The sequence below is a fragment of the Belonocnema kinseyi genome, chromosome 2 (assembly GCF_010883055.1).
Source record: "Belonocnema kinseyi isolate 2016_QV_RU_SX_M_011 chromosome 2, B_treatae_v1, whole genome shotgun sequence".
Lineage (NCBI taxonomy): Eukaryota > Metazoa > Arthropoda > Insecta > Hymenoptera > Cynipidae > Belonocnema > Belonocnema kinseyi.
The window spans coordinates 2,790,190-2,808,229 of NC_046658.1; the positions used below are offsets into that span (position 1 = coordinate 2,790,190).

Consider the following 18,040-nt stretch of genomic DNA (forward strand, 5'->3'; position numbering starts at 1 on the left):
TTAGGCCTTTATGGTGAGGCCGTGTTCTTCTTTACCATGCAAAAAGGGTTGAGTTCTACATGATCCCATAACTAGATGAGCGCGGGATACGCGATCATCACAGGATACAAGTCGAGTCTGGAGTTTGAATTGTACAATTTTGACTTGCATTTCACTCAAAGCTAGCTCTAAGGCTTCAAGGCAAGTTCGAGGGATCTGTTTACATTATGGATGTAAACACTCCTAGCGATCGTACCGAATTCGAGTGGAGCTCATATTTGTTTTTTTAAACATTTATTTATCTCCGAACATTGTAATTATTTAAACAATTTTCATAAATGGCTATATTTTAAAGAATACGTTTAATTTTTTATGTTTCTTTGTAAATTTACAAGAAATATTCATTATTATTTAAACAATGACTATTTTCTATTTTGCTATGCAAATTTACACAAACTGTTAATTATTCAAACAATTTTAATTAGAATCTAAAATTGACCTTTTTTCTAAGAGCCAGTTTGTTTTCAGAGTTCAACTAAGAGTGTTTATCCGATGACTCTTTTCTATATTGCTTTGTAAATCTACAAGAACTGATAATTATTTAACCAATTTTAGTTAGAAAATTAAGAGTTTTCCCTTTTTTCTACATGTCAATTTTTTACGGATTCAAGTAAGAATGTCTATACGATAACTCTTTTGTACTTTGCTTCGTAATTTTACAAGATTTATTAATTGTTTAAACAATTTTAATCAAAAAATTAAAAGTGCCTTTTTTTAAGAGTCAATGTATTTGCGGAGTCAACCAAAAATGTCTATCCGATGACTGCTTTCTATTTTGCTTTGCAAATTTACAAGAACTATTAATTATTTACAGAATTTCAATTTAAAAACTAAGAATTTTACCTTTTTTTACGAGTAAATTTGTTTTCGCAATCAACTTAGAATGTCCATCCGATGACTCTTTTCTATGTTGCTTTGTAAATTTACGAGAACTATTAATTATTTAAACAATTTTAAGTAAAAAATTAAGAGTTTGGCCTTTATCCTACGAGTCAATTTGTTTTTAGGAATGTCCATCCGATGAAGCTTTTCAATGGTGCTTTGTAAATTTACAAGAACTATTAAATATTTAAAGAATTTTGAATAAAAAATTCAGACTTTGGCCTTTTTTCTACAAATTCGATTTTTTACAGAGTCAACTAAGAATGTCTTATCGGATGACTCTTTTCTGTGTTCCTTTGCACATTTACAAGAGCTATTATTTATTTAAATAATTTCAATTTAAATGAAGAGTTTAACCTTATTTCTGCGAGTTAATTTTTTTACGAAGCCAAGCAAGAATGTCCATACAATGACTCTTTTTATGCTGCTTTTCAAATTCACAAGAACTATTCATTATTTAAACCATTTTAATTAAAAAATTAAAAGTTGGCCTTTATCGTACAAGTCAATTTGTTTTTGAAGTCAACTAAGAATGTCTATACGATGACTCATCTCTATATTGCTTTGCAAATTTACATAAACTATTAGTTATTTAAACAATTTTAATTAAAAAACTAAAACTGACCTTTTTTCAACGAGCCAGTTTGTTTGCGGAGTCAACTAAGGATGTCTATTTTCTATTTTGCTATTCAAATTTACATAAACTATTAGTTATTCAAACAATTTTAATTAAAAAACTAAAAGTGACCTTTTTCTAAGAGTCAGTGTGTTGTTGAGTCTACTAAGAATGTCTACCCAATGACTCTTTTTATATTGCTTTGCAAACTTACAAGAACTATTATTCATTTAAAGAATTCCAATTTAAAATTAAGAGTTTTACCTTTTTTCTACGACTCAATTTGTTTTCGGAATCAACTAGGAAGGTCCATTCGATGACTCTTTTCAATGGTGCTTTGTAAATTTACAAGAACTATTAAGTATTTAAACAATTTCAATCCAAAAATTAAGAGTTTGGTTTTTTTTCTACGAGTAGGCTCTATTTTTTAACATAATTAACTATGAATATCTTTTCAATGATTTTTTTCCTCTGATGCTTTTAAAATTTGCAATTATTAATTATTTTAAAAATCTTTATCAACAAATTTGCAGTTTAGCTATTTTTGAAGTGAGACGCAGAATTTGTTTACGAAATGAACTAAGAATGTCTTTCGATGATTATGTCCCACCATACCTTGTAAATTTATAATAATTATTATTTATTTAAACAATATTCATAAACATATTGAGAGTAAGGGTCTTTTTCCATTAATAAACACGATTTGTTTAAGAAGTTAACTAAGATTATTTTTGCGATGAATCTTTCCTAAGTTATTTGTTAAATTTGCTAGAGTTATTAATTATTTAAAGAACTCATAAAAAATTCAGAATTTGAATATTTAAAAAAGGAAAGAGTCATTTTTTTACAAATTTAACTAAGAACATCTCTCCGATTAATTATAATAATCAAATTTTCATGATTTATTATTTAAACTACTTTCATGGGCAAATGAGTTTGGACATTTTTTAAGACACTTTGCAAATTTACACTGATTATTTATTATTAAAATAAATTTCATAAACAAATTCAAAACTTGACTGATTTTTAGATTTTGAACCATTTGAAGATTTCAAACAAATTAGTTTTTATAAGAAAATGTATGCACTATATATTTAATAAGAATTAAAAAAGAAATTAAAACTGTATGATGGTAAAAAATTTCATTTTCATTAGTTTCGGTAATTACTTCTATTTATTAATTTCTTCCAATAATTTCATAATAGTCTGTATGAATTTTAGTACAATTTGATGACAATGCGGCTAAAAACGAAATTATTTGAATTACTCTTAATTGCATAAACTTTTGACCGGATGAGATGAAAACTGCAAAAAATCACCTCCCGAGTTTAACCTGGTTTTCACAATTCGAGTACACAACCCGGTCGTACGTCGTAGAAGGGGACATCCAAATGCTAATGGTGCTCGACATAGCTTGACATTTGGACTCTTCTCGAGTCGAGATTATTTACCGCGTATTTCTATGAAAATTTGTACGCACCAACATTTTAGATGTTTTTTTCCTAACTTTTTGAGGACTAATCGTCTCTTGCGAAGAAAATATACGTTATATGCATTTTTAGGTCACCTTTATTATATTTGATGTTTGGATTTGAGAGGTTTGAGGTTAGTTTTTCATGCATGTGAATTTAAGCAATGCACAGTTGAAAAATATACGCTCGAAACTATTTGTTTCAAGCAATTATCTTCTCCTGAGAATAAAATTATACATTTATATGCATTTTATCTCATATTTAATTAATTTGAGATTAAATTTTAAAGGTTTGAGGTTAGATATCTATGGATTAAAATTTAAACAAAGCAGAGCTGAAAAACATATATTCAATAATATATTTCAAGAAATGATCTTTGTCTCGGTAAAGAAACTATCCACCTTATGCATTTTAGCTCGAGTTAAATTGATTTAAGGTTAGGTTTTTGAGTCTGGGATGTGTGGGTTTGTGGTATGTGGGATTGGGGTTTGTGGGTTTGAAGTTTGTAGGTATGGGATTTGTGGGTTTTTTGGGTTCAGGGTATGTGTGTGTGTAGAGTATGTTGTTGTAGGTCTGTAGTTTGAGTTATTATAGGTTATTTCTGTTGTTTTTTTTAATTTAATCAAAATCTTGACATGCTGGAGTCATTATCACGATTGATTCGTATTCAACGACCCAAAAAACATATAGCTACGATGCGACGGTTCAATTAAGGTATGTATTTTATGAATATAATTATAAACACAAATTTAAAAAATGTAAGATACTTTTTTTGATATTCAAATGATTGTAGGATATTTTTAAATTTATAACTTAGATTCATATCTGTCAAAATGAACAGCCATTTCCGTATCTAAAAAATGTACTATTATTGATAATATGTAAGCTTCTCCATGAAAAGGGCCCTTATAGCCATACAGTGGGCCGGTAAACCTGAAATCTTGGCCAAAACCAAGTATGGAATTTGAATAAATCAAACTATTCGTCATTTTGTAGACAATTCAGATGATTTAAAAATCGATTCATACAATTATCATTGTCGATTATTGTTATTGTGTGATATCTTAAACTTAGAAAACCACGTGAAATTAGTAATAAGAGGGATAATGCAATAACTAATGTATTTTTGAATAATTTCGTAATATAAATTTTGTCGGTTGTATTTTTGCATCAATAAATGTTTAGAAAATACGAAATAGATGCAATGACATTAAAAAATATATAGGTTTAACATTCGTTGTGTAATTTATTTCCAAATAAAGTGATATTTTTCACGTAGGCGCCATTTCGTTTCTCTGCAAATTTATGCAGCACACCCAAGTGGGAAAAATGTGGTACCATTTTGTTCATTATTTTTTAATCTAAATTCTTTAGAAGTCAAAGAAGGTTCCAAGCCCTTCTGTTTATGCAAAATGAAACAAATATCTACAGTGACATCTAAAAAATGGAAAAATATTCTGAACCACCATTTTTTGGACCTTCGGTCAATTTTGTATGTTGACAATAGGTTGTCAGCTTTATCAACATACTCCATATGCGCGTTATAATCAGAAGCCATTACAACGCAACTGACGGGTTTCAGTGTACAGTATTTTTGTCTACGATTTACAAACACTGTTTCACTAGGTTCATGATAAGTAGACAAAAAGTAGACAGCCTGTTTGTCCATCCATTTGATCCAACGAATACCCGTATTATATTTCTTAAAATCGCTTTGCCGTCCATGCATCTTGTTATCAAGTATATCACTTTTTGCAATCATGAACGGTTCTGACGTACTGTACCACAAGAAATTTTTTTATCCTTTTTCAAGAATATCATTAGAGCCACGCCTGTGAAAAAATTATTAAAATATATGTGGTGATTGTTACCTACTAACTCTCGGGTAAGATCGTTTACAACTCTTGCTCCCAATTCTTTTCCGGCACTTTAAGTTTTTCTTCTATATATTTAAATTCACATATATAGCCTGTCTGATCTGTACGAACCCAAAATTTGTATCCGAGCTTTATAGGTTTGGCTAGCATGTACTGCTTCATGCTGCTGCGACATTTGAATTTTATCATTGATTCGTCTACACTTTGATATTTACTTGGTTTCCAACTCTTCTTGAAACTTTGATTCACTTTATCCATAAGAGGTCGCAATTTGTATAATTTATCATAAATCGCTTCACCCTTATTAGGTTCTTTACTGTTATCAGTAATATGTAAATTGCCGAGAAAAAATCCGAAACGAACTACTGACATGAACGAGCTTATTTATGAATTATTTAATTGAGAACAAGCAGACCAGTAATCTCGATATGCAGGAGACTTTTTTACTCCCATTAGAATATTAATACTTAAAAACATCAGCAATTCTACCTTTGTTGCAGGTGCATGTTTATATAGCTTCTGCTTCAAATAACAATTTGTTTCTTGCACATTCACATTCATCAAATCATCTGGAAACAAACAATGAAATATTTCTAATGGTGATCTGACATCGGGAATGTTAGGCGCAAAATCTTTAGTGAACAGAGCATCATTTTTTACTTTTCCCGCAATTTTACCCATATTTCATCGTTCACTGAAACCTCATCATCGGTGGGATCATCCTCATCAGAAACAGCAGCATTACGATTCTCGAAAACCTCCTAACATTCCTCAATTTCATTTACTTTTACTCGCTTTTCCCTTTAGTCCAGTCATTATCATCTTCAATATTAGAGTCATATGTATAAGTTGTCAATAGATTCAGTATTGCTTGGCTTATCAGTCAACTCTATTTCTTCTAGCATGTCTTCAGTCCAGTAGATTGATTTAGAGAGAAAAACAAGTTTAACTTTTCTAAAATATATGATAAAATCCTGTGCTAAACGCTAATTGACGCTAAGTGATACAAATGGAAAAAAGGCTGGTGAGAATTTAAAGACGCTATTCTTGTACTAAAAGTAAATGTGCGCAACTTGAAACAAACGAAGAACCAAAGATAGGTTAGTCAAAATGAATATTTCTATACTGTACATACATTTACGTCGAGGTCAACAAATGAATAACTAATTTATACTAAACTACATTTTTCACAGACAAATTGAAATCTAAATTTTTTATTTTAGCCTAACTTTCAAAATTAACAGCCCCGAAAACTCCTAGATGCCTAACATAAATTGCAGTAAAAAAATGCAAAAAAAATGCACATCCTATGAATTGAAATTTATTTACTCAAACAATTATTTACTTATTATGGAATGGAAGCTTCTAATGTGTCCCCTAAGGGTTTACATTTTTCTTGCACCATCTTCTTTATTCCTTCACACACCCCCCACACACTTACTTGGTGGTGGAAGGGGGACCTACAGTTTAAGGTGGGTTCCGAACCACCAAGAGCAAGAGCTTTAAGTACTTAAAGAAAACCTTTTTCTCCAGAGGTACCGGTCCCACGACTCTCCGGAGATGAACAACTCCCTTGTTAGGATAGTGTTCACCGCATGGGCCGCCGAGATTCTTCCAGAGTACGATGCGGGAATCGAACCCGCAAGCCGAAGGAGTGGGTCTAAAGCCTACGCTTTAGCCCCCATGACCATCGTCCCACTTAATTATTTATTTATTAATTAAAAATGATGTAATATTTATTTTCAATCTATAATCAAAGTTTCTAATAGAAATTTCAGTAAAAAATGCTGAAAAATGCACATTTGATCGGTGATGGAAATTTATTTATTCGAACAATTATTGATTTATTAATTAAAAGTATTAGATTATTATTAAGTTAATAATTAAATAATTAATGGATAACTATTACCTGAATGAAAAATTTATATGTTAAGAAAATGGTCGCAGTTTGGTTCCGGAAAGGAACTACTTACAAAAAAATGAACTTCACTTCATCTGTTGACCATTTTTAGATCCGGCCATCAGGATCCGAGCTACAGAGAAACCGAAAGAACATGTGATTTTCGGCAACAACAAAAAAATGGGAAAATCGGGCTAAATCCGGTTAAAAGTACCAGATGACTGAACTATGACTGCTGTGAGGGCAGAAATGGTGTAGGAGTAAGGCTGGTCTCAAACTTTCGTTCTCGAAATATAAATGAATAAAAGAGCGATGGAGGTAGAAAACTTCAATCCTGAGTGAGGATGGTCCTTATGGTTCAGGGAAATCGTAAGAATAGTGACCACGAAATTATTATTTACAGTTGAAAAATCATAATTTCTATGAAGTTTCTTTGCATAAAGATTATTGAGATAATGAGGGGGCAGAAAAGTTCAATCTTGCGGGAAGCTGTCCCAGTTTCTTTTATGTTCTCAGGAAACCATAAAATAATAGTGACCTCTGAATTGTTATTAGCAAGTGGAAAACAGGAATTCGTTTCAATTATCACTAGAAACATTAAGTATGGCTTGATTCTCAGCAAGTGCTGCGTGGCTTGTTTCTAATATAATAAACATGATTACTTTCTAAATTGTTAATAGCGATTGATAAGAAATTAATTTCTTAGTTGAAATTCTAATATAAAAAAATGTATGGGACAGAAAACAATGAAAGAAAGAAAGAAATTGACTCCCAATGAACATTGCGTTAAAATATTTTTCATAAGCTACAAAATCGAATTTCTAATAGTTCTTTTCGTTATTTATTGTTTGAATTACATTGATTAGTCTGATTTATTGTTCTGCATTCATTCTTTCCCTCGTCTATTTACTTTTGAATGTTTTTTCGTTTTATTTTGCTGCTTCTTTTTCCATTTGCCGTTTAAAGAATTATTGTGGTTTTAAAGACCTCTTACCCCTTGACAGTTGAAAGCTTCAAAAAGGACTTTCATAGTTCGCATTGACTTTTATATGTGCGAAAGAGCCTATTAACCAAGACAGATGGTTCAAATAAATGTAAATATAACCCCGATAGGCAAAACATTGCAATTTTCAGACGGCTTCACCCTTCAACTTCGTAGACTACAAGTTGAAGTTACCGGCGATAATAGGTTATGCCTGAATTGCAATCTATCATTTAGTAACGAAATAGAGGAGCTCCAATGTGATCCCGGATGCTTAAGACTTAATGTTCCTACTCAAACAGGTAAGCAAACGTGTATGTTCTGTAATGCTGACGGTAATGCTAATATACCAAGGCTTTCCGTGGAGGGTAGAGTCAATGTCTATATTGCTATGGACATCTTTATTCCGGAGGAGCCTAGAGTCTGTTTCCATCATTTGGATTAACGTGGCTTTATCTTAGCGCCTTTCCTTCCTGGATTACAAGTAATCAATAAATCATATAGGATACCCGGACAGCAGATGCTATTGTATTTGCAGAAACTTCGTAACGAAGCAAATTATCCTCAAGATTTCGGTAATGAGGAAAGCTTTAGTGATGAAAAATGTAAAGGTATGTTTACATATATATAATTTCTCGGTTACTAACCTTGTTTGTAGGCAAAAAAAAAAGTTTATTTCATAAATAATTTCCAAATTATCGGATTGAGAGCTCAAAAACGACCCTAACTTCAAAATAATGCACATGCATACAATTTTTACTTAGCGCAAAATTCAATTTATTATATATTATTATATTTTATTTCTATTTTATTATATATTTATTATATATTATTATTTATATTTATTATATACTTATTATCCCTCAAAAAAGAATCCGGGGACGTCCGTTATGATATTTTATAGCATCTCCGAATTCAGTCTTTTAAAATTTTCATTTTTGTAGAAAAAAACCCGGGGGAACTGTACCCGATTGACCAAACGACGAAGTATCACATGCCCTTAATAGAAAAAAAAACATTTCCTGTTATATAAAAACCTCCATAATAGGCATGTGACAGCATTTCCTAATGAACTCTACAGTGCACAATCAGAAATTCACAGAGAAATCGCTATCATATATGGCACATATGCTTACTCGCAGAAAAGCAGAAACTTTCGTGTCCTGCGACAATTATTCTGTACGCATAAGGGACATCACTTGGTGAAACCTGCTCTCATTGTCACAGACGGGTGTATACTTGATATAAAAGGACCTTATTTTTGGTACTCTTAAAACAATGACGCACAAATACTCATCAATGTATTTAAAAGGGATGTGGAGGGAATGAGAGCATTTTTCGACATTAGCGATATCTTTATAGAGAACAGAGGATACTGAGATGTCCAACCGCTTTTAGAACGATTGGGTATTGAATCCAAAATACCGCCATTTCTTCAAGCAGGTTAGAGTGCATTGTCAACGAAAGAAGCGAACGAAGCACGGCTCATGAAGAAATCGACATGGATTGTTGAATCTAAAAATGGCCACTTAAAATCCATTATTAAGTTCTTTGACAAACCAATTTCCATTGATCACCTGCGTAGTCTCGGGGATTTCTTCCATAATAGTGGTTTTATGATTAACCTGTAATCGAGATGCAAGGTGCTACTGTAGAAACTGCAAGATAATACCTCGCGACAGCTCGTGAGGCTAATATCATGCAAGCGCGCGTAGAAGTTGACAAGATGCGCTACGTAATTGCAAACTGGAATCACCTTTACGAACAACAAGTACCAGAATTTTCTCTCCTTACATCAGATGAACTACGCAACATCACTATTGGCGTTTATCAAGTTCAACTTGCACCATCGTACATTTAAGACAAGCTGCAAAGGGATCATGATGAAGAGTTTCAACTAGATAGAAAGTAGATTTTGTGCTTTCACGATGATTAATTTTGATAAAAAGAGATATTTCGGGTTTCACTCGTATAAAAAACTACGAATTGTTTGCCGACGTTTCGTGAAAATTGCAGTTCACATCTTCAGGGCTGACCTGAAACTGAGGTATCAGGTCATGACGTTCTTAGGTATAATTTCTACGATGCCTGTGATTGGCCAGAGCGCCCCACCGTGGGGTTTGGTCGAACTTGATTGGCCAATCAAGTCTTTTTTAAAAAATCCGGGAGAACGGAAAGCCAAATCGGATTGGTATTATATCCATTGTCCCTATTGATGTTATTAGGGTGTTTTAAGATTTCGATTGCTTCTCTATGTTTTCTTGGAAATTTGTTGTGTGTTTTTGCAATAACTGTTGTTTCATCAAATACAATTTAATGTCCTGTTTCGATATGATGTTCAGCTAGTGCTGATTGCGTGACATTTTTTAGTCTAACGTTACTTTCATGTTCCTTCATACGTTGGCTCACCGCTCTCCCGGCTTCTCCAATATAGACTTTGCCACAAGAACAAGGGATTTTATATACTCCTGGATCACTGAAGGATGCCTTTTTATCTTTAGGGTTATTTAGTAGTTGTCCTATTTTCGCAGGTGGTTTAAATATGGATTGGATGTTGTGTTTGTTGAGAATTCTTCCTATTTGTTCTGTGACACCTTGGATGTAGAGTAGAGTGGTCATTTTTCTCTATCTTACTTTCTTTTGTGGGGCTATCTTCTTTGAAAGTGTAACGAACGTAATTTAATTAGAGTAAATGTACATTCTCATTTCCGAAATACGACAAGGTACTAACTGTGGATAGCGCTCAATGAAATTGTTGATCTAGGGCCAGACAATGATCAAATAATTTTCGACTATTACTCTACACGTAAATCAGGGGCCAGAACTCGCGACACGTGTACACATATCACGAGCGCTTTATTATTGCTACATAGGATTATAGATGCGGCCAATAGAGATGAACCTGTAAACCCAAAAATCCAAGTGAATAACCACAAATCATTTTAAGTATTTTATGAGTTAAAAATATTTTGCTACTCAGGTTTCAACAAGCATTAAGAAAACAAAACAAGTTTATGCAAATTCCTATTCTTTAACTGTAAATAAGTATTTCGAAATCACTATTTTCTAATGCTTTTCTGAAAACATAAGGATCATCTTCCAGAAAAATGGATGTTTCCTATCCCCATCATTCACTTCTTAATTACAATTTTACAACAACAAAATCTTTTAAGAAATTCCATTTTTTATGTGCGCTATAGCTATATACAGGGTGATTTTTTTAACTTGAAGTTCGAAATATTAAATGGGAACCCCTATTTTTTATTGCATATACGGATTCTTTGGATAAAAATGCGTATGATTTTTCTAAAACATCTTTCTCGTTTCGCGATAGAGGGGGTTGTAATCGACGAGATTCAATTTTTCTTCATTTTACTGTTACTGAGAATGCACGTTTACGATTCTGCAATACATTAACAACAACAAAATACATCATTTTCATTGTGACATAACTGACCACGGAAAAAAAGAATTTTTCAAATCGCTACAGAATCTTTGAACGAGTGCAATAAAAACTTGTACATAAAAAAAAATAAATGGAGACGAACATAGGTAGAACCTCCTTCTTTTTGAAGTCGGTAAAAAATAAGGGCAATAGAGCATTGGATCTCTTTGGTAATTATTATTTTAAAAAACATACCAAAACGTATGTCCGTTCTTGAGAAGTAATTATTAAGTAATAAGTTTATATTTACAGCGTTTCCTGAATATTCTTAAATTTTAGCTCTGGCATTATTGTAGATTGAGGCCAGCGCAGGCTATCGAAACATTACGAAAGTGTTTACTTTTTTCTTTCCTTAAATACAGTAAATTAGAAAAAATACATTTAAGACAAAACTGATTTTAGTTAGATCAAAGATTATTCCGAATACTACTTTACAATGGACTATCTAACCGTACTATTACAAAATTTACTACCGATGGAAGTGTTCAACCTAAAAAAAGACCCGTACAACAAACAGTCACTGGAGAAAATAATGAAATTGCTGAATTAGCTGCAGTGGCCAATAATCCTCACGTTAGTACACGAGAAATTGTTCGTGATTCCGGAATATCTCAGAGCAGTGTTTGTAAAATTTTGAAACGTCATATATTTCATCCGTATCATGTCTCTTTACACCAAGAACTTCATGGCGTTGATTTCCAAAATCAGGTAGCATTTTGTCAGTGGGCACGTGAACAAATACAACAAAATCCCAACTTTTTTCGTTATATATTATTCTCTGAGGAGTCGTCTTTTACGAACCATGGAATAGTTAATCGACAGAACATGCACTACTAGAGTATTGAAAATCCGCAGTGGCTTCGTAAAGTCGAACACCAACGTCTATGGACTGTCAACGTATGGTGTAGAATAATTTGCAACAAACTGATCGGTCCCCAGATTATCGAAGGCAGCTTAAATAGTGTAAAATATCAAGTCATTTTGGAAAATGAACAGCCAATATGCTTAAAGATTTGAGCTTAGAAATACGGCAGATCATGTGGTTTCAACATGATGGTTGTCCAGCATACTATTCAGCGGTAGCACGAGAAGTTCTTGATCGTGATTACAATGGTCGCTGGATTGGTAGACGCGGTCCGATAAATTGGCCTGCAAGATCGCCAGATCTTACTTCACTAGATTTCTTTTTGTGGGGCTATCTGAAAGACAAAGTGTACAAAGAAAAACCAACAACACGTGAGAATATTATTGACCAAATTACAAGTGCATGTGCACTTGTCCTTGTTCCTGGGTTACGCTAAAAGTAGTAGTTTGTTTTATGATCAACTTCGAATATTGCAGAATCGTAAGTGTGCATTCTCAGTAACAGTAAAATAAAGAAAAATTTAATATCATTGATTAGACAAACCATGCGCATTTTTATCCAAAGAATCCAAATATGCAATAAAAAAAGGGGTTCCTATTTAAGATTTCGAACTTGCCCCCTCCCCCATCCCCAGGGGGCGGTGTGGGGGAACCGATTTTAACATCTGTGTACGTACTCCTTAGAGTGATTAAATTTTGATTCGTAACATTTTTTCATAAAGTGCCTATTTTTCGAGACATTTGAAAGTTTCAAGTTAAAAAAATCACCCTGTATATCTACCTGAGTGTCGGCGGAGAGTTTCTCAGAGCTTCTATGAGCCTTGAGAATATTTATTACATACTCTGAGATTTATATCGGGAGGGTATTGCCTAATTTCGTGCTCCAAATTAAAACAAAATGACTTGGGCAATATTTCTTTGTACAATAAGTTAGGGCTCCTTTCGGGCTTATTTAATGCCCTATTGATAAATTTGATGCTACGCATTTAAAAAAAAAACCTGTGGTCCTGCTAGTTTACCGTTGAGCTAGCAGGAACACACATAGAAAAAAATTACTTGGACAATATCTCTTTGCACTATAATTTACCCATTTAGTTGTTTCCTACAATGATTTTTAATTATACAAAAAATTTACAAACGGGCATGATTTTAACACAGAAAATCTGGAATATATATAATTAAAAATTTGTCATAAGGACAACCGCAGGTTTCCATTCTCGACAATTGACTCAATTTCCCTAGGAGCATTGAGAGGAGCAATATTAAGGTGAATACCGTAGGAGTGACAGAGATGGTAATAAAGTACTCTTAGTGCCGCATTGTGCCTTTGAATGTAGGTCGTTCCCGCGTGTGTTGGACAACTAGATAGTATGTGAGCTAAATGCTCGGGGTGTGCATAGCACGCCCTGCAGCTATCATCGGGAATGTCTTGGCTCAAAATGTGGCGACGGTATGTTAAGGTGGAAATGACACCGTCTTGGCATGCAAAAATGAAACAAAAAAAAACAAAAAAAAAATGAATATATATATATTACACGCGATAATAAAATAAAGTTTACGTGTTTTTGCATTTTCACGAGAAATTAGTTTATAAGGTGTAACAACTCTTAACTGCACTTTATTATATTTCTGCAAAATAAAATAAGTTTTGCGTGCAAAACAGAGCAGAAAAATTTCCTCACGAAGATGCTTTAAAAATCAAAATTTCTCAATTTACATTAGTCAAACAATTTTATGGAGGTAAACTACTCCAAAATATGTTACGATTATATAATAAAATCACCAAATGGGTGTAAACTGATGCTGAAAAATAAAAAATAAACATATTTCACACAAGATATATTTACATATAATAATAAACATGTTTTACATATAACTTTATATTTATAGAAATACATCAATTACATTCTTAACTAATGCAGGACCTTGAATTGATTAAACGGTTGTTTTCCCTATAATTTTCTTGTATAATCGTCACATCTTTTGGGTTAGTTTACCCCCCATAAAATTTTTTGACTAATGTATATTGAGGACTTTAAGATATTTAAACCTTCTTCGTGAGGAAATTTTTTTAGTTGAAATCTTGAGGATATTTTTCTGCTCTGTTTTAGACGCGAATTTTACTTTATTTTGCAGAAATGTAATAAAATGCAGTTAAGGGTGGTTACCCCTTATGAATTAATTTCTCGTGAAAATGCAAAAAAAAAGTAAACTTTATTTTATTATCGCGTGCAATATATAATTTTTCCAGATTTTTTTAGTTGAAATCATGCCCGCTTGTAATTTTTTTTGTATAAATAAAAATTATTGTGGGGTAATTTACCCCCCCCCCCCCCCCCCCCCCCCCCCCCCCCCCAACTTTTTAGATCAAATTGATAAAATCACATTTTTTATCTCTTATTGTGAGGATATTATTCGAGTTAGTTTGATACAATATGTGAAACAATTAAATGGGTGTTTGGCACCATACTATTCAAGGGTGGTTTTTGCCCCGTTAAAACCATTTTGGAAACGTAAGAAAAATACGTGTCATTTAGTTTTTCGAGTACTACAACATATGTGAGAACAAAGAAAATCGGAGGGGGACACCTACCTAGGGTTCCTTGTTGGGCAATATTTCTTTGCACTGTAATTTAGGGCTCATTCAATTCATTATTAACAAATTTGATGCCCCGCATTTTTCCAATACCTGCAGTCCTGCTATCCTAACTTTAAGCTATCAGCACCACACATAGAAAAAAGGGCTTAGTCAATATTTCTTTGCACAATAATTTAGGGCTCATTCTGGGCTCATTTAATACCCTATTGCTAAATGTGATATTCCGTATTTATTTTAATACCTGTGGTCCGGCTAGCTTAACGTTAAGCTAGCCGTACCATAGGTTTAAAAAAAAATACGGAGCATCAAATTTAGCAATAGGGCATTAAATGCGGCCTATATTCGTGTGCGAAGTAATTAAGCCTAAGTTGTTTTTTTCCTGTGCGGTCTTGCAAGCTTGATGTTAAGCTAGCATGATCATAGGATTTCTCAACAATTTGCGGAGCAAAAAATTTGGCAATAGGAGATTAAATAAGCCCTAAATTACAGTGCAAAGGAATATTGCCTGAGTCCTTTTTTTCTATATGTGGTTCTACTAGATTAACGTTTCGCTAGCACAACCACTGCCTTTTTAAATACGCAGTATGGGATGGCAAGCATGTTTGTTGCAGATACTTTGTTTATCGCCAACAGTTTGGAAGACCAATTCTGCCGGATGAGAGGTTCACTTCAAATAAACCTTAACGCATTTTTCTAACCCAAATTTCATTCTCATTTCCTTGTGCTTTCAATTTTCAGGTTTGCCGCAAAAGTACCCCTGGGAATGGCTAAGTTCTAGACATAGTGGCGGTAATTTGAAGCAAAAGCGGAGTGGGCTCATGGTGTCACCCTGAAAGACATCTCTCTGAAAGGTGACCTTGTTAGTTGTCACGCGATTTTTTCCAGATGAGATTGTAAATCTGACTTTCTAAAGCGGCATAAATCTTTTTAAGCACCTCACGATTTGCGGATCTACATTTTAAGCTTTCCAAAAGACAGATGAGGATTCCTGCCCGTGGTTGGTCTTAGTGTCGCCTCTCTTTCTCTGTTGCGGGCTTGTTCTGGCTATGTAGTCGTGCCATGTAACCTTCTCGTTGCGGCCACACTCGCATCGTAGCACTCTAGCAAGTATAATGCGCGACCTATTATAATTGTTGTTAATTACTGGTCGCGGGTTGTTATCTTAAAGTCATCTGGAGTCTGTCGGATCTTGGGGTTTTATCGATTGTGTGATCCTTTCCGTCTCCAGCTTGATTTAATTATTGCCCGATCCAGATGCTTTTAGAAGAGGAGTTTCTGCATCCTGTCTAATTTTTAGATTTTCATAGTTTTCTGTATCATCAGTGGCAATAACTGTTTTTTTCCGTTGCAAATAGCGTCTAAGTAACAGTATTTCCGCAAGATGTTGAATTTGTTTGCTTTGGCTATCTAGCTGGAGCCATTATAGTTGAGATTTGGGCTAAATCAAAATACAAATGACTCATATATGGCTTCTGTTTCTTCTCTCGTGATGATAGGTGCAGATGGACAACATGCGTTTGTTCTTCCATGAAGTGTGAAATGTTGGCCTGGGCTAGATTTAACTGGCGGATTTCTAAATAAACCTGCTCTCCATGCTCATATGTGAACAATCCAGCTAGAGGTCCAGCTATGCTGCAGATGAAATCAAAAAATTGTGTAGTTCTGCGGAGCTTGGTTCTTCGAGATACCTTTACTAGAATGGAATATTCCGTTTTTCTTAGCAACCCCTCCTTTTCTACCTACCATTTCCGATTGTAAATTTTTAGCAATCGACATTTTTGCATAGAATTTCACTGCATGGTTGCAACCATTTCCGTAACCCAGGGGGCCACAGTTCCTTAGGAGCGCTCAGCCTTTCCTTATCAGATACCAGGAAACTAGACATTTTATATAGTTCCCGAAAAGTGGTAACTCTCCAGGTACTTTTAGCTTGTTTCAGTGTCCCTTAAAACTCGTAGTATATTCCGCTGCTAGTCTGCAACGGTGTGATTTGATATGTCCATCCACACGGTTCCTGTTCACATGAGCCATGGGTGTTCAGGGCAAGTAATAATAGGAGGGCGGAGTACATTTCCATTTCCTTCAGTTCCAGAACGTTTACCTGAAAGGGACTCAAATTAATTAACTTTTTTGTGGAGAGGGGGGGGGGGTATTTAGCAATGTGCAACCACGAACTTATATTTGTGTTTGAAGAACCTCTCACCTGTTTCGTTCTCTAGGATAGCATTATTATTTTCTTTCAAGCCTACGATAGTAAACGGCCCGGTAACCCATTTATCAAATTTATTTTGTCTCAATTCGTTATATACAGTAAGGCCGTTTACTATGTAGTCATAGAGAATATAATTATATAAACTCTAGCATACAATGCAAGCCGTTTTGCATTTGTGTAATGCAAAATAGTACTATATAGGCGATTTTAATTCGGTTTCCAAATCTCCCGCGCTCGAGATCTTGCGCCGATTGGTCAAAGGCTTCGAGACTCAGAAGACGTGCGCAAAATATACGTATAACCAAATTCTGAAAAAAGGTTATGTTCCCCAGGATTCACCGCGCATTTCAAATAAATAATTAGTTAGGAATTTAAAAAAATGTAACACAACATTAAAAATGTTCATAAATACATTCGGGACGTGCATTAAGTACTTTTTTAAAAATTGGAGTTGGTTTTCACTAATGTAGCGGTACGTGAGTGACATTTGACGTTTGACAAATATCAAAATCGTTTTGTACTTCGATCATGATTAATTAAATAAAGTGAATATCTGCAGGTTGTACGTAATTAATTGGTGATAGAATCTGTTGTTCTGCTTATTGAATAAAATATGGGAATCAAACGCTTTTGACTAACTACATCAAAAATTGTAATCCGTATGATTATAAAAATTGCGACGATAAATCTGAGATTCAAATGATGAGAGGTAAGAAAAGGTGAATTATTCTTATAAGCTGGGTGTTCAGCCACCTTGAAAATTTCGTCTCCGCTACTATAGAATTTTAAAGTATACATTTTTGGTGACATTTGATTCAGAAATTACAAAAATTATTAGCTGAAATCTTCAATATTAACTCAACTTCAGAATAGACCTTTTTATTCTAGACGTCGACAGTACGCACGTGCCAGGATTTTACGTCATTTACGTATTTTTCGAACTGTTCTGTGTCGAAATATATGGAAAATATTGTAAATAAAAATAACAACAAAAAATAAATGTGTAAATAATTCAGAGTTTAAAGAAAACAGATTTTTAAGTATATTCAGAAGAAAAACTGCGAAAGTGCGAAAAGTGTGGCGAGCAAGCCCATTATTTACATTTGATGACATCTGTCGTCTTCAAAAAAATACTTTAAAATCCGGAAAAAA

General features: G+C 33.6%; 1 protein-coding gene across 3 annotated transcripts in view; it reads right to left on the bottom strand.

Annotated features, from left to right (window-relative positions):
- Nucleotides 1-18,040, bottom strand: part of LOC117183154 (DNA replication complex GINS protein SLD5) — a 101,232-nt gene that overhangs the window by 54,556 nt on the left and 28,636 nt on the right. The window contains exon 3 of one of the 3 annotated variants that reach the window (XM_033376376.1): nucleotides 16,759-16,777. The exons of the other annotated variants lie outside the window; for them this stretch is intronic. The gene's annotated coding sequence lies outside the window, so the exon portion shown is untranslated. Of the gene's footprint in view, nucleotides 1-16,758; nucleotides 16,778-18,040 lie in introns of those variants that run through there. 3 annotated transcript variants of the gene reach the window in all.